The sequence below is a fragment of the Cibotium barometz genome, chromosome 57 (assembly GCF_041138505.1).
Source record: "Cibotium barometz isolate CiBa-2024 chromosome 57, ASM4113850v1, whole genome shotgun sequence".
NCBI classification, from domain to species: domain Eukaryota; kingdom Viridiplantae; phylum Streptophyta; class Polypodiopsida; order Cyatheales; family Cibotiaceae; genus Cibotium; species Cibotium barometz.
In genome coordinates, this window is record NC_141102.1 from 16,674,663 (window position 1) to 16,698,886 (window position 24,224).

The 24,224-nt window shown below is 39.4% G+C and overlaps 1 pseudogene; it reads left to right on the top strand.

Annotated features, from left to right (window-relative positions):
• The first annotated feature begins 6,458 nt into the window (after positions 1 to 6,458).
• On the top strand, positions 6,459 to 16,270 carry LOC147606507 (transmembrane 9 superfamily member 6 pseudogene; annotated as a pseudogene).
• The last annotated feature ends 7,954 nt before the right edge of the window (positions 16,271 to 24,224 follow it).

The following is a 24,224-nucleotide window of genomic DNA, read 5'->3' on the forward strand; positions in this document are numbered from 1 at the left end:
ATAAGAGGTGATAAGAGGTGATAAGATGAATTAAGATGTGATAAGGTGTGTATGGGATGAGGTAAGAAGTGTATGTGATAGGATAAGATGTATATGGGTTGTGATAGGGCAAGAATGGATGTGATGTAAAAGATTAGATGTGAAGGCATATGGGGTTATATGAATGGGAATGTGGAAATGGATGTATGTATATGGATGTGTGGATGTGGAGATGGGAGTATGGATGTATGAATGTGAAAATAGATGTGTATACATGAAGATGTATATGCAGAGATGTGAATGTGGATGTAGATATGGATGTATAGATGTGAATGGGAATGTGGATGTGAATGTGGATGTAGATGTGGATGTATAGATGTGAATGGGAATGTGGATATGGATGTATGGATGTGAATATGGATGTATGGATGTGAATGTGGATATAGATGTGGATGTAGATGTGGATGTATAGATGTGAATGGGAATGTGGATGTGAATGTGGATGTAGATGTGGATGAATAGATGTGAATGGGAATGTGGATGTGGATGTATGTATGTATGTATGTGGATGTATGTATGTATGTGGATGTAGATGTGGATGTATAGATGTGAATGGGAATGTGGATGTGGATGTATGTGAATGTGGATGTAGATGTGGATGTATAGATGTGAATGGGAATGTGGATGTGGATGTATGTATGTATGTGGATGTGGATGTATGAATGAGGACGTGATAATGAATGTATGCATGTAGATGTGGATATGGATGTGTATGTATGAATGCGGATATGGATGTGGATATGGATGTGTATGTATGAATGTGGATATGGGATGTGGATGTATAAATGAGGATGTGAAAATGGAGATAAGCATGTAGATGTGGATGTATGGATGTGAATGTGGATGTGGATGTGGATGTATGGATGTGGATATGAATGTGAATATATGATATGTGATGTGAAGGAATCTGAAGTGAAGAGATGGAAAAGGAGGTGATTGGATGAGTACACATATACATGGAATGTGGAATAAGTAATGTGGATTAATGAGGGATAATGTGGAAAAATGAGAGTTAATATAGAAATTGTATTTGTAAACTGTTTGTAAATGCTGTTTGTAAATGGCTGTTTTATGTCAAGAATGCTGGGGAAGCATTTTGACCGTCTTGTGATTAAGGTCGTGGAGACCTAACTGATAAAGTTGCAACTGCTGACGGAGAGTCAATGGAGGACGTCTCGCGTAGCAAGGTCGACCGAGGTCTTGACCAGCCTCGGTTTGATTAAAATGGTGAGCTTCCGGTACGGTGGATGAGGGACCAAGGAAGCGGCCTATGAGTGAAGCGCTAGGTCACCTGCGAAGGATCCTAGAGGGTGCTGACCATACGGTGCTCGGGCTCTGGGTCGCCTAGGATACCCACGCGTGCGTCGAGGAAGATATTGGAACAAGGAGTAAGAGTTGTTTTCTGGAACCGGGCATGGATCTGGTTGACTGACCTTGCTGGTCCTCAACGGATGAGTCCATGGCTCTTTTATATGGATCTGTTGGTTGATCTTGCTGATCTTCAACGAGAGTCCATCTTGATAAGTGATTATATTGTTGAGTATTATGGGCTAGGAACTATTGAAACGGCCCCTGTGTGGACAGGTGGTGAGCGTTCTAGTTGCCAATGATGCCATAGATACTCTGATGAAGGAATGATGGGAAATTATGAATCAACTGGATAAATTGGGAGATTGTGATCACTGGTACTATGGTTTCATTAAAGGATTGTTTTAAAGTTAGCTGATGCTAAGAGAAAGGCAATTTTCATATTGGGTGTGTAAGTGGTGTGGCTAGTTTTATGTTTGCATGAAATTCCGGCTAGGGGGCCTTGGAACTCTTTTCCTTGGTACCCGGGACAAAACCTAACCAAATTCCAAATTGGATCCCATCACTACAGTGGTTGGGCGGTTGGCTAACCCATGGGATCGGATGGGGTTAGGCTGGACTGATGGATCCGTAAATCGAGATTTAATTTCTATTATTACGATAGATGAAGTAAATCCCGGATAGAAATTGTTCTATGGATAGGAATCAACGGCTGTGCCTCTTGATGGGGAAAAAAGCGTTGATCCCAATGATCCAAGTGCAAGTTTCTTCCTTGATTTGACCAAGTACCGTTAAAGGTACAGTCAGATCAGTTGATCCGTAATGATCTTGACTACGTTAGAGTAAAGAGTTATCCTGGTGGAATCGCCCATGCTTTCCGGGTAAAGGAAGTTTTTCCAGTTTCGGTTTTGGACAAACCGACGGATTAGTCTCTTGTCCGGATATCCGTGGGCGAGGCCCCGAGTGTGGGACCCTGCCTCGCGCAAGAAGTGCTACTTCCGCTGCTAGTACCCCGAATCCGTTGCGCGGTGGGAACAGGGATCTCACAGATATACCCAAAACCAAAGGTAAGGCATTAACACTACAACTAAAGCTTTTTGGTAGATCAGTGTTTGAATAGTCTCCCTTTTACTAATGTGGTTCCTTATGCCTTTACAGGATTGTGTTCTTTTTTAGATGATCTTGTCTACATTGTTTTTGATAGGGATTGTAATGATGGATATGAGTGTATAAAGTTTGAAGTTTCTAAATTTCATTGTTCTATGCCCAGATACGTCCTGCTGGATACTTGGCGAGATACATGTCCACCATGCATTGACCCTGATAGTACTCAACCTGAACATCGCGGGGGTTATAGTGCTCCTCCTTTTCAAACTCATTCTAGGTACTTTTATGCTCCCTTAGGTGAAATTTGCTGTGGGCATCACTTTGTCACTTTATTCTATCAACAGCATCATCCATTTCCACATTGTCAAGAGTGTGCACAACTCGTATTAGGGAAAGCTTCACACATTTGTTGGCTATGCTGCTCTTACTTTCGATGACGATATGGCACGGGAATAATGAAACAAATTGTGGGAATTACACCCCAGCGCCAGAACCTTCTTGATGTGAGAGTACCAGACCGAGGACCAAATCAACGTAGATTACCTAAGGAGGTTCAAGCACAACAATGGAGGGATACATGCATAAATGACTTGCACCCACCTATCTTGCAAGCCCTTCTTCCCCCATCCTCAACATGTCAATTTTGGATCACTATGAGCAACTACATTGAGCAATTCCAAAATTGGCATTGTCTGGTTAACCTTCCCATAGAAACAATGCCATATTTTAGCGAGAAAGCACTCCTTCCTCTACCACCTTCTCCAGAGGCCCGCTTTTGTACAGGGTTGTCCTTGCATCCTGAAGTGATTGATACAATATTACCAGCAGAAGTGGACACGGATCCACCGCTAGTGCAAAGATAAGCTCATCAACTCCACAATAAGATCAACAAGCCAGGGCACTTTTCTCCCACTCGGTTTTTCCCCTCGGCTATATTCGGTGATTGGCACCAATAACAAATTTTATTCTTTTCTTTTCTTGTTTGTTAATAAGACATTTTGCAGAGATCTCAGCTAAACAAGAGCATACAAACACGGTCCAACAGTCCACCTACCGTGCACATAAATTAGGAAGGGGGGAGACATGCAATGCCTACAAAGAGCAAAAGAAGCAATCTACACATCAGCAATGCATCAAGACAAATGCACCACATCAACGAGCACTACAACAGGTGTATTCAAATCATAATCTTTTGTTCTTTATGTGCTTTTCACTTTTGCATATATTGTTTGCATGTTCACACACAGTTGGCTGGTTTAAGTTTTAAATTAGTTGTTACTATGTGGCAAGTGATTTCTAGATTCTTAGAGGACTTAGTAGAAGGTATTTCTATTTGAAGATGGTGTAAGACATATACCAACGGAGTATGCCAAGTTCTTATGCTCTAGAAGTATATTTGTTATCCCTAGTGGTAGCTACCTCTTAGGTATGGACTAGGTGCTACGATAAACAAAAATTTATGAAACACATGCCCTAGAAATATATAGAAGTGACTTGAGACATGATGTGTCTACAGCCATGTGAGATGCTTAGTAGGACCTTGGGTTGTTTTAGCACCTTCGGGCCGATGCCTTGGTTTCCATGGGGTGAACACTGACGTCTAAAAGATTAAGAAGAAGACCTACAAGGACTCTATCACCTTGATAGATGCTGGTAGGACTCTTGGGTACATTATGGGCCCTCGAGACCGATGCCCTCATCTTCATGGGGTACTCCTTATGTCAAAAAGAAAGAAAAGGGTCTGTCGCCCTTGAGATACTTAGCGGCCTTTAGATTCTCTTGGCGGAGGTCTCTTGGCCATTGCTTGGGTCTCATGGGGATGGAACCTTCCTCTTTATTATCAAGCTAAGAATAATAATTCTCTTTAATATTTTGCTCTTTACAAAAAAAAAAGAAGAAGAAAAAAAGAAAGAAAGAAAGGTCCAATCAGCATGGCTTATATTTAGGAGTAGGGTTGCCACTTAGGAATAGCTTAAACACTTGTAGGACATTGAGAATGCGGTCATAACCTATAGTGTATAAACACATTTGCCTTTGCATAGCACTATCTACCACTTAGTCTCACTTTGACTAGTCTTTACTCGCTTCTTTTAGCACTCTTTAAAACTCTAATCGGCCTTTCACTTGCATGCTCACGTGTGAGATTGTCATTGCTATTTTTTTTTCAATAAAAGGCTTTACTTGTCTTCCATTTTTTTTGCAGCTTTTGTTTCTACCGCCCCCGAGGACGTGCACGATTTAGGAAGGGGGGAATGTTCCACGGGAACACTCACGGGAACACGGATTATGGAAGGAGACCGGAAGCAATTAATGCGAGCGAGCGGGATTGTAGCCATGGGAACATAAAGACGCACATAATTTTTCCATATTTTTGTGCCGAAGTGCAATGTAAATCATTTTAGGCCAATGTGGGTTCTAAATGAGAGTTCTAAGTGTATTAAGCAAGGCTCACTTATGGGGTTGTCCGCCCATGTGTGAAAGAGGCCTAGGATTAGGGTTAGTGACATCTCTACAAAAGAGATGTTAGCTAAAGAAAGGGGACTTTTTTTGGCCATTCTCATAAGCTATTGAGTGAAGCTCTTGAGCTCTCAAGCTATGGCAACTCTCTAACTCTCTCCATTGTACTCTAATGAGCATGAAGCTCCAATGAGTATAGCTCCACTTCTTTCTCTTAATCTATTTTAGCATCATTGAAGTAGATTAATCTATGATTAGTTGAATGCTTCTTTCTTTCTCTTGTGTATGCATGCTTGTAGTATGTGTGTGTGTAGTCTCCATTGATGCAAGCTCTTGCCCACTTCATTGGCAATGAGTTATTCATGGATAGACTCTCTCTATGAGCTTGTGGGTTTGTGAATGTTACATTCTATGCTTGCTTAAGCTTGTGGGTTAGTAGATGCACACTTATGGGTTTGTTGGCATTAGGGAAAGCTAAGATTTAATCAATGTTTGAATGGGATTAAGAGATTGCCATGCATTGCTTGTTCTCTTGATTAGTGTAGTGGATTTAAGGGATTGAGAGATTGATTGAGGTGTTGAATGGTTGAATCGTCAAGTGGTGGTTCGTGTCATTAGGACCTCAATGGAGTCTTCTTGGGCCCTTTTATTTGGCAGTTTAAGGGAGTCAAACATTTTCTCTTAAGAAGAAACGTTTTCTAATTTAAAGCTTCAAAACGGCTACTTTATTCGAATTTGAATTTTGGAGGGAAAACGGAATTTAAAATCTAGCGGATAAAACCATATCATGTAACATATCTATGGAAAGCTCTTGATGCGTGGATCAGGGATCTGTAATCTTCGCTCAAATCGGAGCGTGTATGTAGAAGTTATGGAGGTTCAAAAATTGTAAAATTGCCCCCCTTTTTTGGGGAAAAAAGTGCACCCTTTGACCACTCTTACACCTCTCTTAATCACCAATGGTTTTTGCTTACATGGCGGGCTCCTATTTGTCAAAAAGTTAAACGTTTCCATAACCTCATGGCAAATTAAAGGGCCCAAAAAGACTCCATTGAGTTCCTAATGATGTGAGCTCTCCCGCAAGGGATAAGCCTTAATGCACTAATCGGGTCGAGTCCTCGGATTGACATTGTGTTTCTCAACACATTTGTTGATCGGTAGTACTCTATGACACTATATTGCATGGTAGAGAGAACCGCTCTTCAGCTTCCTATACATAAGAATTTTAAGTATTTATGTTTTTTCTTGGAGAGATGGCAAATAACTTGAGGTGTGATGTTATACGTGAAGGAGGAGTCGATATCCCAACAATATTTGTAAGTATATATTAGCCTCAAATTATATCTTATCTTTTAATTAAAGAAGGTTATCTTAAATAACAAGTTTCTAAAATATTCACTTGTTTGTAGAACTAAAGCTTGAAGCAGTGGACCACCCCCTATGCAAGAGGAATATGATTTTGCATTACAACGGGGTTTGCAAGATCTATTTGATAGGGTGCAAGATGAAGGATGGATTATTATTATTGGAGGAGATGCTTGGCAAGCATGGCAAGTAAGTACATTCCTTAATCTTAAACCTCTTTTTTTTACAAAATTGATTCTCACTTGTGTTAGTTTTATTATGTTTTAGAATCATATAACTCGAAATGGTGGTGCCAATGTCCATGCCAATAGCAATGGAAATGTGAGAAGTAAAGGGGTTGGAGCTGCAAGGAACAATACCAATCGGACAACATGAGTTCTAGATGTCCCCTAGCTACATAGGTATTTATTACGCTTTATCTTGTATATGAGTTTTTTGGAAACATAGACTTATGTAATCCACCAACTATTGTTATTGAATTTTGACATTCCTAAAACCCTGGTTTGCAAATGTCTTTTATTTTTGGTATTTGTAAGTTTTACATTACACTTGTCCATGATGATGTGAAGTTATGTTAGTTTTACTATGTCAAAAAAAGAGTCGGGGCAGACTGGGGAGTCTTGTGCAGACTCTCCAATCTCTCTCAGATTGTTTTATTATGTAGTAGGTTCGCTGTTGAGCAGCGAAAAATCGTTGCTAGTTTTGATGTTGAGCAACGAACCTGCACGGCAAAAATAGCAGTGTGTTTAGGAGCGATATAGGCCCGACATCTCCGCACCCTTCTAGTTATAAAAGCGTTGCAATTTTTGCTGCTAAACCCTCATTCTATTGTAGTGTGGGAAACTCGATGTCTTTGGGTAGAAAGAGTGCAATTCCTCCCTAAAAACTACTTCATATTTATGTTCAATGAGGAGATAGCTTGGACAATCTTTAACTAGCCCTCTTCCTTTTTCAGATGGTACTCAAAATTCTTTCAAGAAAGTCCAAAGCCAACTAAGTTCCCTATCTGAGTAGATCTCCCCTTTCTCTACTTCCATCTCTCACCCTTCCTTAAGAGTCTTATAGAACCTCTTGGTAGATACTCGACCCATGGTAGAGATTAAACCATAGTGGAACACACAAGCCTTAGTAGTGGAGATATATCTGGCCAAAAACCATGTTGATTGAATCTTGAGAGATTTTATTTTCTCTTAAGAAATCATATAAAAGAACCTCCCTCTAATGCTTTCTTTCTAGCAAACTTACAACATTAATGATGGAAGTATGAGACCCCTCTCCCCCAAATATTGATAAATAGGATGATGAAGAAGAGGTTATGGAGAAGAAGTTAGAGGTTATAGATTTTAAAAAGAAGGATATCTTTATTGGTGATGTCTAAACTAGTCAAGCTTGAGAAGATCCTATTCTAAATTAGAGCCCTTTCTCAAAGGCTTTAGACGTGACTAAAGGCAAAGCATCCTTGGATACCTACATGAACGAATGCTAGTACCTTAGCAGTAGAAGGCAATCTCAGGTTGGATATATGGAATCCTAACCACACTCGAGAAGAATCTCTCGCAAACAAAGACTCAAAGCCCCTCCAAAACTCAAAGAAAATGAGTCAAGTAAAAATAAACTCCTATAACACGAAAGGCATTAGGAAAAACATGGACTAAAAAATGGGCCCTATAAGGGCTCTCTGTTTGCTCCGTGAATCAAGGAAAAGTGCAAAAACAACTATAAAATATTAGCTCTCTCTCTCTTTTAGGATCTAAAAGATCATGTTTTTGTTATATTATAATAGATTCACCTATTTTTTAAGATTGGGACTAGATTTTAAAGATAACAAAAAGTATTTTCTATTTGAACTCAAAACGTGTAGCTTGTTGATGTGACTCTCTTTATTAACCTCGTGGCTTTTTCCTTTAAAATTCCATCAAATTTGACGGATTTAAGCTCTTGACTGACTATATTAACAAAAGTTTCCCTCGTTTTGTTCATTTCTTGTTTATTTTCTTTTTAATTCATGGCTCACACAAAGTAAACCCTATGTAGGGTGTGACTTGCAAAAGAGATTAAGCCTATCTCGTTACCGGTGCTAAATTAGTTAAATTGGAAGAAGAGTTTGATTTCCCTACATTACATATGAAGGGTATTCATAAAGTTTGTTTGCTAAGTCGGCATAGGGTGATGTGTACTATAATTGAGGTTTTGGAGCTTTTGCTAGAATTTCTCAAGGTTGAGAATTTTGCTCTTTTTTAGAGAGTATGCACATTTGAGTTCATATATAGTTTGCACTTTCTTTGCGACTTTCTAGAGCATGTTACACACTTGAGTCTTGCTATTCAAAATGATTTTGTTGATGTCACGGTAGTTTCTAGTTTGGTAAGTACAACAATTGGTGCTATGGAACTCAAATATAGTGTGGATCCTTTGACTGACATGAATGCATGGCAGTATGATAAAACAAGGGTTTTCCTTTGATCCCCAAGTATGGATACAATGGTCAACTTGCGGCACGTAGAGCATCCATCAAAGGTGATCATTTCATAGAGGAGTTAAAACTGAGAGGTGTGCCATAGGTTCTGACCTTGTAATTGCAATAGGGTTTCAAAAAGAGTATTGGACATTGCTAATAGATTCCTTAAAGCAAAGATTTGTAGACAATGTGGTCTTGGCCAACTTGTTTATGTTATGCATGGCCAAAAGAGACAGTCAGTGGAGAAATGCGTGTAAACCTTGTGGATGAGAGATGCATAAAAAAGGAATTTCAAAGTGCAAGCAGATTTGGATTAGAAAAAACTCCCTTTGCGTGAAACTTGGACATGCATAGGTTGGAATACTTTTCTTAAGGAAAAACATGCAAACTTATTGTTCTTGAGTCAAATTGCCATAATCGAGAGTGTGCTGTAGTACGATAATTTGTGAAAGGGGTTTTTCGACACAAAGTAACATCAAAATGTGTTGAAGAAAAAAACTTTAGATGAGTAGTTTGGAATCATTGTTGCATATATCAATTGAAGGTCCAAATGTGGAATATTTTAATGTTGTTCAAGCTATGGAGGCATGGAAGGATGCCTCCATACAAATTTTTTGAATGTTTATTTTTTGAAATGCAAAGCGATGTTAGATATTTAAAAATAAGTTTTAAAAATGGTTGATACTCAAATGACATTTTTTTTTAAGTGTGAGATTTTGAAAAAGAGGTTTTGAATTATTCATCTAATTGAAAACCTTAGCATAGTTAAAACCAAAGGTTTTTGTATTGGTTGTAAAAAATGTTTTTCGTGAACAGTGTTCCATGTTCCAGTAACACCACATTTCTTAAGGAGCATCTAGGTCTCTGGAGGGGGGGTTTACCATCGTCCAGATTGGAAATTGCATTGAATCGGAGCTTTATTGTTTCAGTAAGGGCTGGCAGGCAGCCAAGAGCATGCGCGCGTACACGGCCATCATAAGAAAAGAACAAGGTACTCCTGAGGGGCTCTCTCTCTCGTCTCTTCTCTCACACTCACATAGACGCCAACTCCACCCAAGAGGGCGTATAGGGGAGTTCGATAGAGGGCTCTTGGGTTTGGTGCAGCACTATTCGCAAGAGGAGTTTCTGACATCTTTCATGTGTGTGTACTACTACTTTGTGCGCAGGAAGACAAGGGTATGATTGGGCACATTCCAGAGCCTGCGAAGGCCTACGATGAGGCAGCCCGCTTGATGAAAGGGCCACATGCCAACACCAACTTCCCTTTACTTTCCTCTTCCAGCTAAAGTGCAGTGCAGTGCATCATCGTGCAGTGCATCATCCATCAGTAACACCAAAACTGCAGCGACGTTGCAATTGCACGGCTATCCTAGATGACAAGGGCCCTCCTCAGAACTAGCAAAGGTATCATCAAAGCTGGTGAATGCAGCAGGAGAAGGAGCCCTTCTTAAGTCTTTGTCTTATACAAGGGCAACTTCCCACAACTTACCCTTTTAACTAATGGATGATACATCCATCATCATCAAGAAGTTTTTCACACACCCAATATATCATCTAGAAATTTCTCACACACCCGATATTTCCTCCTGTGCCCACAAAATCACTTTCATGAATCCGCTGTATTGTAACAAAGTATATTTTAGGATGCACATGTATTTGGGATCCGTTGGGTGTATGGGCTTAGGGTCATTTACATGTAGGATTACGGTACATGGGCCTTGCAACTATAAAAGGCATGTGCTCTAAGACAATTAGGCTAAGTTAATTAGATTAATTAGGCTAATCCAAACTAATTAGATTAATTAAGCTAATCCAAGACTAATTAGATTAACTAGGCTAATCCAAGACTAATTAATTAATTAGGCTAATCCAAGCTAATTAAGCTAATCCAAGGCTAAGCTAGATGTTGCTTTCTTTCATTAGTATTAGAGTTGTTGGCTTAGATTAGGATAACAATCATTTTTTGATTGTTGTTAACTCAGTTTACACAATGCACTTTCTTGATCATGATAATTTTCAGAATTGATTTTACACAATTTTCAGGTTTGCTAATTTCTTGATTTGAGAAGATTAGCAATAAAATTTATGTTAATCATTTTTTAACTTGTATTAATCACTATTTTCAGAACCCTAATCCACTTTACTACGTGATTTCTTGAAGTTCTTGATCTCCTTGATCCTCAGTTTTTGAAATCTTCTTGATTTTCAAAGTTAAGATTTACATAAGTTTTAACAACCAGTTTTCAATGATCTCTTGCATTATCTTGCTTCGGGAGCATAGTTTTTTAGACATTAATCCTTAGAGCCCGTATTTCTTCAAGAGTGAAATCCTAGGTTGCCAAATCTTTGAGTTCTTGAAGGAATATTGTAAGAAGACGAGTGGTTGTGCAAAACTTTGCGCTGCAATTTTAAGAAAGTGTGCAGAATCTTGGTGTAGTTTCAAGAACTTTACAGAATTTAGTGTAAAAAATTCAAATTGTTGTGCGAGATTTGGTGTAGAAATTTTAGATTGCTGTGCAAGATTTGGTGCAGAAACTCATATTACTTTGCGAGTCTTCTAGGTTGCTGTGCACAAATTTCTGGTTCTTATGCAGTGTACAAGTTGATATGTAGATTTATGGGAGAAATTTACAGTTTTCAAAGGTTGTTGTACACATTTTTTTTTCAAAGAGTTTTGTGTGGAATAGTGAAGCAAAGATTTATGTGCAGATTGATGGAAACAGTTGTAAGCATCGAATCTCTACTCTCTCCTCTATCAATCTTGCTATCAAGGTATCACCAAACATATCTACTAGGAAAGCCTCCGTAGCCACCTACAAAGTATCCTTTTCTTGTGTTGTCCATCAGTATGGCAACTACCAATCTCCTTGTGCTGAGCCCAAAATTTGTGGTTTCCCCTTAACCTTAAGCTGTTAGGAATTTCTCATATGACTCTCAATAATGTTGCCTTAGGAATTAAGCTGTGTATTGTCTTTTGATAGTGCCTGATTTTCTGCAAGGCCACAGTACATGTCCTCCATCTCTATTTGTGGTGTCTTCGCTACGGTCAAGGCTGGGGATGAGGTTGATGTGAGGGCTTAGGTTGGGGCTCAGGTTCAGGCTAGGGGTGCACCGCATCTTCCAATTGGTGTGGGGCTTGGGTGAGGTATAAAGAATTAGGCTGGGCATGGTGAGAGGAGGTTCTAGCTTTTGAGTACACAATGGACTTGATTTCTTTAAAAGTGTGCAAAATGAACCTAATCCCATACACCTAACCCATCCCATATACATGTGCATCCTAAACTATACTTTGTTACAATATGGTGGATTCATGAAAGTGATTTTGTGGGCACCAGAGGAAATATTGGGTGTGTGAGAAAGTTCTAGATGATGTGTTGGGTGTAAAAAACTTCTAGATGATGGATGTATCATCCAGTAGTTAAAAGGGTAAGTTGTAGGTAGTTTCCCTAGTATAAGACAAAGACTTAAGAAGGGCTCCTCCTCCTACTTCATTCACTAGCTTTGATGATACCTTTGCTAGTGATGAGGACCCCTTGTATTTACTTGCCCCTTCTAGGATACCCGTGCAGTTGCAACGTTGCTACAGTGTTGCTCTTCTTGATGGAGACAGCAAGGATGCACTGCACTTATGGTGTACACACCCATGCAAGCCCACTCTCGGCTACCAGATATGAGGGGGCCGATTAGCCCTTACGTTGAGGTGAAATAATAAAGCTCCAATTCAATGCAATTCCCAATCTGGACAATGGTAAACCCTCGAGATACCTAGATTAAACTTAGAAATGTGGTGTTACTACATGAGTGAAAACCTTAGAATGTCTTTAAAAATGCTCCTTGCAAAATGTGATAAAATGAGGACATATTTTTTTGGGACCAATATATATATATATATATATATATCAAAAAGCCTTGCATCATATCAGACTTACAACAGCTACTTTATCTTTCAAGCTACAAATCAAATCCCATCTATCATCCTCAGACACAAAAGTGGATTTCTCCCAAGACATCTGATAACTAAGAAGAATTTAGGCTTCAACCATAGCCTTAGTGGCGCATCCTATAGGTTCCTGTTTCTCCAACACATCCCCTTTTTTGGACCATATTTTGATTGTGGGTCTAGTGCCCACTGGGTTCTCACTAAAGGCAACAAAAGTGTAGTCTATTTTCTTCACCTTCTTGTACTTTCTCTTAGTTTTAGGTCCATACTTGGCTGGATTAGACTCCAACTTCAGTGTTACAAAGCCCTGAAAGCAAAAACACCACACAGTTAGGCAAAGGCAAGTATGAATGAAGGTCTCTCCTAGAGGAAAAGATCAAGTGATGGTTGCCTGTAGGGCTTGAATGATCTGAACCAGCTCCACCCCATTCAGCTTGTTAACTAAACATATGGACTAGCACATACATATACACTTATGCATCAACCCATTCACATCAATTCCTATGTCACAAGCCTTCTAAAATAGAGTACAACTCATGGAATCCCAAATCTCCCACAAACAACAAAACCTGACTTTATTAAAAATCAAATCAACATCTCCAACACTAGCTATCCATTTCCCTAATAAAGAGTCCCGCCATTGTCCTTGTACCCGTAAATTACTATAAATCCATTTCCCAATCTTGGTCCAAGCACTCCTAATGGTAGGGAAATCCCAAAATGCATGCTTTCCATCTTGCAAATCAGTCTTGCATCTAGGAAAACATCCACTAGTAAAAATTCCTCTATACCAACCTCGATCCTATAGGTAAGGCTCCCATGCACACTCTCTATAGAAAGACCTGAGAGGTTGTAGGCATTTTAGTCTCCCATGCCTTCCATTTCATTCTCTAGCAACTAGAACTCCAGCTCACTCTCCAAATTTTATTATAATAAATAACGGTGTAGAGGCCTCCTGAATCAAATGGAAAGCCTAAGAGTCACACGATCAAGGACATACACCATTATTTATTACAATAAATAATGGTGTAGAGGTCTCTGGGATGTTTCAATGCACCCCAAAAAAAATCCAGAGAGTGTTATTGGGTGCTGGAATGCTGGAACAACATTCAGGTACCAAATAGCACTCTTTGGATTTTTTTTTTTGCTCTCTGTTTGCCTGTATAGATGCGTCAACTCTGCAAAAAGTTGCGTGTATATACGCAGATACTCTGTGAAATACGCGTGTATAGACACGTCAACTCTAGAAAAGTCGCATGTAATATGCGAAAACTCTGTGAAATACTTATGTATAAGCGCAGCTAAACTGACAAAACACGTGTATACACCCGTGTATCACCGCGTCTGACTAGTTCTATACACGCGCTTTTACACGCATGTCTCTGGCTGCGATGATACACGCGCTGATACACGGACCCGTTACTTTTTTTCCACAAGTCATTTTTAGCGGCTAGAAGCGCGGGTATGAGCCCGATCCCTTGTAGTGCTAGTAGATCTTCTATCTGAGATACTACCAGCCCAATCAGCATGTGTGTACCCATGTACACATATCTCTGTCCCACTTTCATAAAATAGTCCACAATGCAAAGTAGACCTCACATATCTCAGTATGCGTCTCAATGCATCCAAATGCAGCTTCCAAGGAACCTGCATAAACTGACTCACCAACCCAACAACATAGCCCAAATCTAGCCTGGTGATCATCATGTAGATCAAGCTTCCTACTATGCACCTATACATATTAGGATCCTCCAAAATCTCTCCTGAATCTGCACTCAACTTGCCATTCTGATCCAATGGCACTGAGATAGGCTTACAGCATATCATACCATACTTGGACAACGTGTCTAAGCCATACTGTCTTTGTAGTAATCCAATACCATGTGGTGACCTAATCACCTCAATACCCAAGAAATATCTGAGCTCCTCGAGAGCCTTCATCTCAAACTTCTATCTAAGCAAGATCTTTACATCAAATATCTCTCCATCATGGTCCCCCGTAATGATTAGGTCATCTACATAGATGACAACAAGCACAACTCCTCTATCACTGTTCTCACATACAGCGAGAAATCTGTATTGGCTACATGAAAGCCAATAGTGACAAGATATTTAAAAATCTTGTGGCGCTATAACTATGCCAATCTCTAGAATGGCTGTCACCAGGGATTTAATATTCACGTGATCACAAGATTTTTTGTGATAATAACACATGTGAACAAGTTATTCACATGTTCTCATATTACCGTTCACAAAATAACAGGTCACTTGCCATTTGGGAACCCCTTAAAAGCTTGGCTACACATGGGAATAAGCTATTCACATGTTCTCATGTTACCATCTTCACATAATAGCAGGTGAGTGGCCACCTAAGAAGATTTTTTATGCTTGACAAAGATAATTTTTTTAGGCCCTTATGAAAGCTTTGTGAATATAACATGTGATCACAAGATTTTTTGTGTTATTAACATGTTCACATGTTTTCGTTTACGTCAGTGAAATCCCTGGCTGTCACACACAGCCTGTCATCCCACTAGCTGCATATCACCCATGATCTCACCACCCATGCCAGTGGTGTAAGTGTGGGGCCTATCCCCCAAGCAGGTCATCGGTGTCCACCGCCTCACTAGATGAACTCGATATCTCAACATTCACGACGTTGCCTGATGGTTCTGTAGAGCGTATCATAGTCAATGCTGGTCTTGATGTTAGTTTCTTTGCCTTTTTATCTCATGAAAAAACATTGAAGACAACCTTCATATTTACTCATGTTGCCTTCACTCTCTTCTTTATCCTTAATGTGTTGATTTGGGGTGAAAAGTTTTCTAGAGCAGTGCCTTTTGGTACCATGTTTGCAGTGGTATTCTTGTGGTTTGGAATCTCTATACCATTGGTCTTTATTGAAAGTTATTTTGGGTATTAAAAATAGTTATTGAATATCTAGTAAGAACAAATAAGAATCCGAGATAAATTCCAGAGCAAGCTTGTTACATGTAGCTATCATATTACCATTTAGGGTCGTGTTCCATTGGAGCTCTTCTTCATCCTCACCTCAATATGGCCTAACCAATTCTTTTACATCTTTGGGTTCTTCTTCATTGTGTTTTTAATACTGATCATGACTTGTGAAGAGATTACGATTATGATTTGCTACTTCCATTAGTAGAGAACACACAAGGTGAGAGGCTGAAAAATCTTCTTCTTCTTCACTCAACACTCAACACACCATATACAAGATAAGAGTACACATAATATGAAAGGTACTCAACCAATACATACACGGGTTCTCTATAGTGTGAACCCAACTAAATGAGCTGGCGCTATAACTATGCCAGTCTCTAGAATGGCTGTCACACAGCCTGTCATCCCACTGGCTGCATATCACCCATGATCTCACCAACCATTTGACCTCTACGTCTTCAGCACTCTATCTTTTACTCTATCCCACATTCTACTTCTTCACCAAGTTGGATATAACAAAACTAGTGTCTGGTGTGTTGTAATATGGCTATATGATTATCATCTCGTTTTGCTTTTTTGTGCTCACAAGAATAATTGGCTTCTTTGTCTATTTGTGGTTTATGAGAAGTTTCTAGTTAAGATAAGGGTAATATTAAGGTTGGTCTAAATTTGATCTAAACTAAGATGGAATAAAAAGCATGCCTCTGGTTATGACCTTAGACTTGACACACTATCACTTTGGTGAAACCATCTCTAGCTATTATCTAGTCTCATAAAATAAACTACTCAGTGATTATTATAAGCATTTGTTTTGATTCTAAAAATATAAAAGTAGGTCACCACCCTGCAGAGAGGTAAGCCATGGACGCGAGACCTCATAAAAGAGTATCTAAGAACCGCTAAGCAGCTGTAGAGTGATGACTATTTTTTTAAAGCCCTTTATTAATAGGTTTTCAGTCATAAGGTCCCATCCCATGGAGATTAAGGCTACGGTCCCAAGGCTCCATCACTGTTGGCTAAAAGTCTTACCTAGATCGACCAGAGTACATGTACATACACCTAGTATCAACAATACATGTGCAAACCCTTTTTGCAATTCCAAAATGCACAGTTGCACTGCAATAACCATATTTTGAGCAGAAATAGTTCTCTACCAAAACTTCCAAAAAACTGTCAAAAATATCCTACAGTGACGAAACGGGGCCTGTAACACACCCTAAACGCGAATCTAGCTAAAAAACCTCCATCCAATAGGACAATATACCTGCTTTGAAGGTCCGCTCCTACAAAGACAACTCCTTAATGAGAGATGTGTAGCTCCAAAAGCTACTGAGGGGGTGTTGTACCTAAACCAAGAAGAGGAAAGAGATGATGGTGCTCTTACCTGTGTAGTTTCGCTTCCTTCCTTGCTTGTTCTTGCCTCTTGCTTGCCTCAGCTCTCACCCAGGAACCAGGCTGCTCTGATACCATAAAGAGAATGTGGGGGGGAGAGGGAGAGCTTCACACCCTAGCAAGAAAACACACACACAAGAGAGAGCAAGACACAAGAGAGAGATGGATAGCTAAATTTTCTTCTATCTTTTTCTTCTCTACTCAACCAACATAACATAAAGATAAGAGTACTCACTATATGGGTTAGTACTCAACTACTACAACATACAAGGGTCGGTCCATAATGTGAACCCAACTAAATAAGCTGGTGCTATAACTATGCCAGTCTCTAGTAATCCAAAATGGTTGTCACATAGCTTGTCATCCCACTAGTTGCATATCACCCACCAACCATGCCAGTGGTGTAGACGCCGAAGCTATCACCCAGGCAGGTCATCAATGTCCGCCGCCATAGCACTAGTTGAGATCGATATCTCAACAAAGCAAATCCCCATGAGTGCCCTTGCTTACATCACAACCCAATCTTAAACCAAACGAAGTGGTAGTAGGGAGATCAAAATAGACGTAACTTTGTTGGTTGAATTGCCATATTTGATGCAATCTTCGTAGCCTCTTCTTCTATTGGAGATAGGAAGAGATGTTGCTGAGAATAGGTTGGATTAATGCATCTAGATGCACCATCAATTGGGCTAACTAGATTACACAACTCGAGTGTGAGAGAGAAGATAGAAAATAGAGAAATCAATCTATGAATATTGAAAAGAGGTTACAAGTGCAATACTCATGCTATGTACACATCAAGAAGATGGAAAGGGATGCCTGGAAAAACCCAAAAAAAAAGAGAAGAAGACAAAAGGAAAGATCCACTCAACATGGTAAGTCTTCGTCAAGTATCTCAAGGTGAAACCAATGGGCACCAAAATAATTCTAAAGGAGAAAAGGGTACTCTAAAGTACAAAAATAGATATGGATTCTGAAATTACAATGTTAATAAGGGAATATGGACACATCTGCTAAGCTTCTAAGCAGAAGCCTCTACCATAAGTGTCAAACCAGAAAAAACACCCAACAGAAAGAAAAAACATTGTCAACCACCAGCACCATAAAAGGTAGTGGATAGCAATAAAAGTTTAGAATCCCAAGGATACTATCAAGGGAACAACTTGATCTAGGTTTTAAAGAGAATAAAACACTCAATACCAAAACATGAGAATAAACCTTGAAAGGGGAATGTTTGAATGGAATGGTAGCCCAAAATTGTACCAATAGTGGAACTGAGAAACCACAAGAACTTGCATTAGATCCACAAGAACCATCTTAAGTAAAAATTACATATGTAGACCCATAATGGAGTAAAACAGAAAATCTTAACGGATGTCTGCTCCAAGGGCAAGGAAAGGATGGAAGCAACACAAGAACACCCTTCAGAATACAAGTTACTTCAAGAACCTACTGATGACTCCTGTTGTCTAAAATGGACCTACAAGGTCTCCAACAACACAACCCATCCAAATCAAGGATAACCTCAAGGTAGGCTTGGGAAAACTATGTGCTCCAAACAAGACATTTTCCCTAACTATTACACTTAAGAAACAACCAAATCAATTAGAACATCCTTTGAGAGCACTAATGGACTAACTTCTTTCTAACTGCTATTGCTAGTGATGCTATTGCGAACCAATTAATTGGTATGGGGAGACTATAGTAAAATCTTCCTTTATACACAATATTGAAGCTAATCACAGTGCATTGTCAAGTACCACATGTCTAGGGTAACTAGGATCTGATTCAAGCAATAGTTGAGCAATCATGTTCCATGTCTAGGGTAACTATGATCATAGTCAGCTCAACAATTGAGCAATCATGTCCCATGTCTATGTAATAAAAATTGTGATGGGTCTAGAGAACATTAGGCAAAATTTGGACTCCAAAAGGGCCCTCTAGGAAGATCCATGTCATGACTTTGCTAAAAAAGGGGCCCATGCAGGGTGAACCTTACCTATATAATACATCAAAACCCCCAAATGTGGCATATCATTGGAAATCCCTTAAAAAGTAGATTTCAAATCTATTAACTCTAACAATTTTGGAGTTGGTATGCTCAAGGTATACTAGAAGGTAGTTTTCAAGAACTTACACACATGACCATGCTTTAGAAACCATAAAACTACCCAAAGAAAATTTTTGAACACAGTCATTAGGAAAAATTTGGACTCAAATTGGGCCCTTTAAGGATTGCTACACATTCTCTCTGTAAAAATGGGCTCATGGTGAAATTTTTACAAATCAACTAAAAAGTGAGAGAAGTTTAGACATTTGGAATGTACTATTCGAGACCTTTCCAATGATATATAGCATAATGATGTTTCGAATGTACTCTACGAGACATTTCCAATAATTTGGGATTTTCTTGAATATGCGAAATTGCCCATCATGCTATATATCATTGGAAAGGTCTTGAAGAGTACATTCCAAATGTACAAACTCCGCTCACTTCTAATTTGATTTGTAAAAATTTTACCTTGAGCCCATTTTTGCACAAAGAGAATGTGTAGCAATCCTTAAAGGGCCCAATTTGAGTCCAAATTTTCCCTAATGTGGGGATGAAAAAATTGTTTGGTTTCTCACTTTGAAATAACCAACTCCAAAAAGAGGACAAGCTCCCCAAATCAACTATTAGTGAGCCTTAAAGCATAGATCTATGGTTCATATCACTTAACTTTTGACATGAAAATATTATATTTTCATGCCAACTTACCCTAGTCAAAATCTACCCCCCCTACTAACATCATCTATGCACATAAAACTTACTTGCCATACACTGTTGCTTTCTACCAAAAGACACATGTGAAAAACTATCCTAGATTTTCACATACTTCCAATCTTTAACTTTACATTTGTGATAAACTGCATCATCTCATTAACATGATCACGACAAATCACATGCATTTCTCTAAAAGAAGATGACTTAACTAGTTGGTGTGAAATCCTTTGGATATTCATGGCCGAGAAAAACTAGTCTGGTTTTTCTCGCAAGAAACATTTTTCCCAAATGACATGATATCCACTAATTACATGTTTGCCAAGCTCACTCATTCATCTTTAGTAACCCCTATAGTAGTGTCACCACTTCCTCTTTCATGTCTTGTACAAAATCATTCGCGGTTCTTAGAAATTCACTATATTTTTTTCTGAAGAGTGTCATCTGAGGCTTTAATATATTGAAGTCATATGCAATTAGGTGAGGTCTTTAACAATGTAGTCCATTCCTTGATATTATTAGCCATGTTTTTGTCTATGAGGCCTTTGGTGTTATAGCAGATTATTTTTACTTTAATAATTTTCTTTGCATTTTGGAAGGGGTTTGAGTCTTCTTGAAAGCATCTTCTCGACTACGGTTGGGATTTCATATCTCCAACGTGAGATTGACTTATATTGGTAAGGTGCTGACATTCAATCATATAGGTATCCAAGGATTCTTTGCCTTTGGTCAGGTCTATAGCCTTTGGGAGGGGGCTTTACTCTAGAAGAATCTCTTCTTTAGCTTGACTAGTTTAGGCTTCACCAAAAAAGACATCCTTCTTTTTAAAATCTATTTCTTCTATTTCCTTCTTGGAATATTTGTTGAATCCAAAGGATGCCTGAGAGCTCTTCATCATCCTATTTATCAACATCTAGGGGGGGAGGAGTTACATACTTCCACCTTTAGTGGTGTAAGGTTGCTAGAAAGCAAGCATTAGGGAGGTTCTTGTATATGATTTCTTGAGAGAAAATAAAATCTCCCAAATTAATCAACACGGTTTTTGGCTAGATCTATCTCCACCACCAAGGCTTGTGTGTGCCACTATGGTTTAATCTCTTCCATGAGCTGGGTACCTAGCAAGAATTCAAGAGATTCTATGGGATTCTTGAGGAAGGGTGAAAGATGGAAATGGAGAAAGGGGAGCTCCACTCAAAGAGGGAACTTAGTTGGCTTTGGACTTGTTGGGGAGAATTTTGAGTACCATTTGAAAAAGGGAGAGGGTCAACTACATATCATCCAAGTGGCATCTCTTTCTCTTTGAACATATATATGAAGTAGTTATTAGGGCAGAATTGCCCTCTTTCCACCCAGAGACCTCAAGCACAACTTTCTCCAACACGAGAGCACAATCTCATGAACCTCGAGCTATGGGATTTGTTAGGTCAACCAACACTCACAGCCCATCCAAAAAGAATAAACTTTACACAAGACTTGGACATGCTATGTTTGGGTTACTTTGAACATACAATGTATATTGAAACTAATCTCCTTAATTACAAGTTTTGTGTGGTTATGTGCTGGAAGCAAATTTGATCTCGGGGCATAAATGGACTATTGTTGCTGCCCAGGCACCACTGTGCTTTGCTAGCAATAGAGACATCATGATGGTCAGCGACAAAAAGTTAACAATACCATACTGCAAGGAAGAGGATCCAACTTTAATGGATTTCTATGATGCTAAATGTAAGAGTATACAAGCCTCTTCCACAGAAGCCCCTCTGCACAATAACCTACCATCTATGTCTACAACCTACTCCGTTAGAGCATCTACTCCTTCAACCCCATCCTCATCTAAAATGTTCGATGCCAAAATCTCTCAATCAACAACTATTCTTGAAAAAGTTCCCATAGCTCAACCTTCTATCTCTAACAAGGAACTCAAAGGGAAGGCCTCGGAGCCTATGCATCTTCATTGACGAACCTCACCAAAGGAGACAACCACATGCTCAAAGGCCTCATCACATCGACAGCCACTCCACAAGAGACTCTAGCCTCATCATCGTCAACAATGTCCATGAGTCTCAAACCTGCAGCCTCAGCGCCAACCAAAGTCAAGGAGGGGCCCAAACCTTCCACATCAACACAAAAGAAAACTCCACCCAGACAACCAACGATCAAGGTATCTTAATAGTATCAAGATGTGGGTGAAGAAACAGCTACTTGTAGCTCAAGGCTACTATGAAGGTGCCAATCAAATTTTGGTGCCTCGACAATCAAAGCCTCTTTCTCAAAATAGTACTCATAGTCCAAAGAAAAAGAAAAGTACTCCACAACACCGTCCACAAAAGCCGATGCGAGTTCCTCAAAGAACTCCACCAAGTCAACAAGTGTGGATACCAAAACCATTACTGTAAGTACAAGGGTACTACCAGCATAATACCAAGTCTTGGATTCCCAAGCGCATCACAAAGTCCCCTAAGCTTGCACAAAGAAGGAGGCCTCAACACCAAGCACATCAACCACCAGTTTATAATGTTCTTCAAAGATGGGTGCCTCTGCATGTGCTTCAACAACAAGGATATTGTGATGGTAATTCCATCATATGGTTGCCAAAATTGAACAATGTAAAGAAAACCTCACCGCCGACTTCAACCCCAATAGTTTCACCTAAAGTTTGACAAGAATGGAGGCCGAAGCAACAACAAGCAAATCACTCAACCACTCGTGTGCACCAACACAAGAGCTTGTGTGTTCAAGCAAACAATCACCAATCTTCCCTACTACATCGATAACATTTGAGCAACAAATTTAAGAATCAATACCCACGTCTGCAAACGGAGACTTATGAGCGCATCAAGAACAAAATAACAATGCTCCTGTCACCCCTCTAGATGTGAGAAATAAGTGCACAAGAACCTGTTGCTCGCAAGTCAGGACCTAGTTGTCCCATAAAATCAAAATTAAAAAAAACCATTAAGGTCAAAACTTGCAACCTCACAAAATTCCATCTCACGAAACTACACTTCAGGGAATTCCAGTTCACGGGCTGCACATTCACAGAATTCAAGGCCTGCACGTTCACAGAATTCAATTTGACGACCTGCACTTTCACAAAATTCTAGTTCACGGCCTGCACTTTCACGGAATTCGAGTTCATGGCTTGCACTTTCACGGAATTCCATCTCACTAAATTCCAGTTCACGGCCTGCACTTTCACGGAATTCCATCTCACGACCTGCACTTTCACAGAAACATCATTTCACGGGATTAACTCTCACGGGATTAGGCCATCTCACGGAATAACCCTTCATGGCCAAAAAACCTGCAATCTCACGAGTTCAGGTTTCTCACAAATTACAGTCTCACGGTTTAAGAACCTGCACTTTCACGATTTAAGCCTCATTATGGACTAAGCCATATCACGCATTAACACTTTCCCAACGATCTTCAATAGCCATTATATATTTGTTAAGCTTATTGCTTACTATTATTTTTGCTAAATTAATGTAGCAGCTTCTCCATGAATTTTCCTTCAAATTACAAACCTCTCCAAACGATGCTACCGTCTTCACAAATCAATGATCTTCAATCCTTCGTGAAGATATCTATATTAGCCTCACAAGTCAATGTAATTCTTTCAATCCTCACCAACAAGTGGCTAATTCTCTGTAATTTTTTCACAAATAAAGCACACCCTTTTTCTATTAAATCTATAAATATCCTCTTTAAATGGTACCCTTCTTTAAGTAAAAGATGTGTAAAAAAATGATTTTAAAAACCCCTTCTGTTGAACCCACGTGCTACACTTACATATTTATGAGTGACCCCCCGAGATCAATAGTGGCCCTCAAATACCTAAGTGTGCGACGCACATTGCCAAGATGTGGTTTGTGCGGAACTTGCATAAACTAGCTCTCTAAGCCAACAATGTAACTCAAATGTGGCCTGCTGATCGTGATATACATCAAACTCTCCACAATCTTCCTGTACGTAGTGGGATCCTCCAACACATAACCTACATCTGCACACTAAGCTTGCCATTTTGATGTAATGGCATAGAGATTGACTTACAATCAGCCATCCCATACTTGGACAACATGTCCAATATGGCTTGCTGATCATGATATACATCAAACTCTCCACAATCTTCCTGTACGTAGTGGGATCCTCCAACACATAACCTACATCTGCACACTAAGCTTGCCATTTTGATGTAATGGCACCGAGATTGACTTACAATCAGTCATCCCATACTTGGACAACATGTCCAATACATACTGTCTCTGTGCAGCCAAATACCATTAGGTGTGCGAATGATCTCAATTCCCAAAAAGTAACATGGATCTCCCAATCCTTCATCTCAAAGTTCCTTTTAAGAAGACTTTTCACATGCTCAATCTCATCCAATTTGTCACCCCTAATAGTAAGATCATCTACATAGATGGTGATGATCA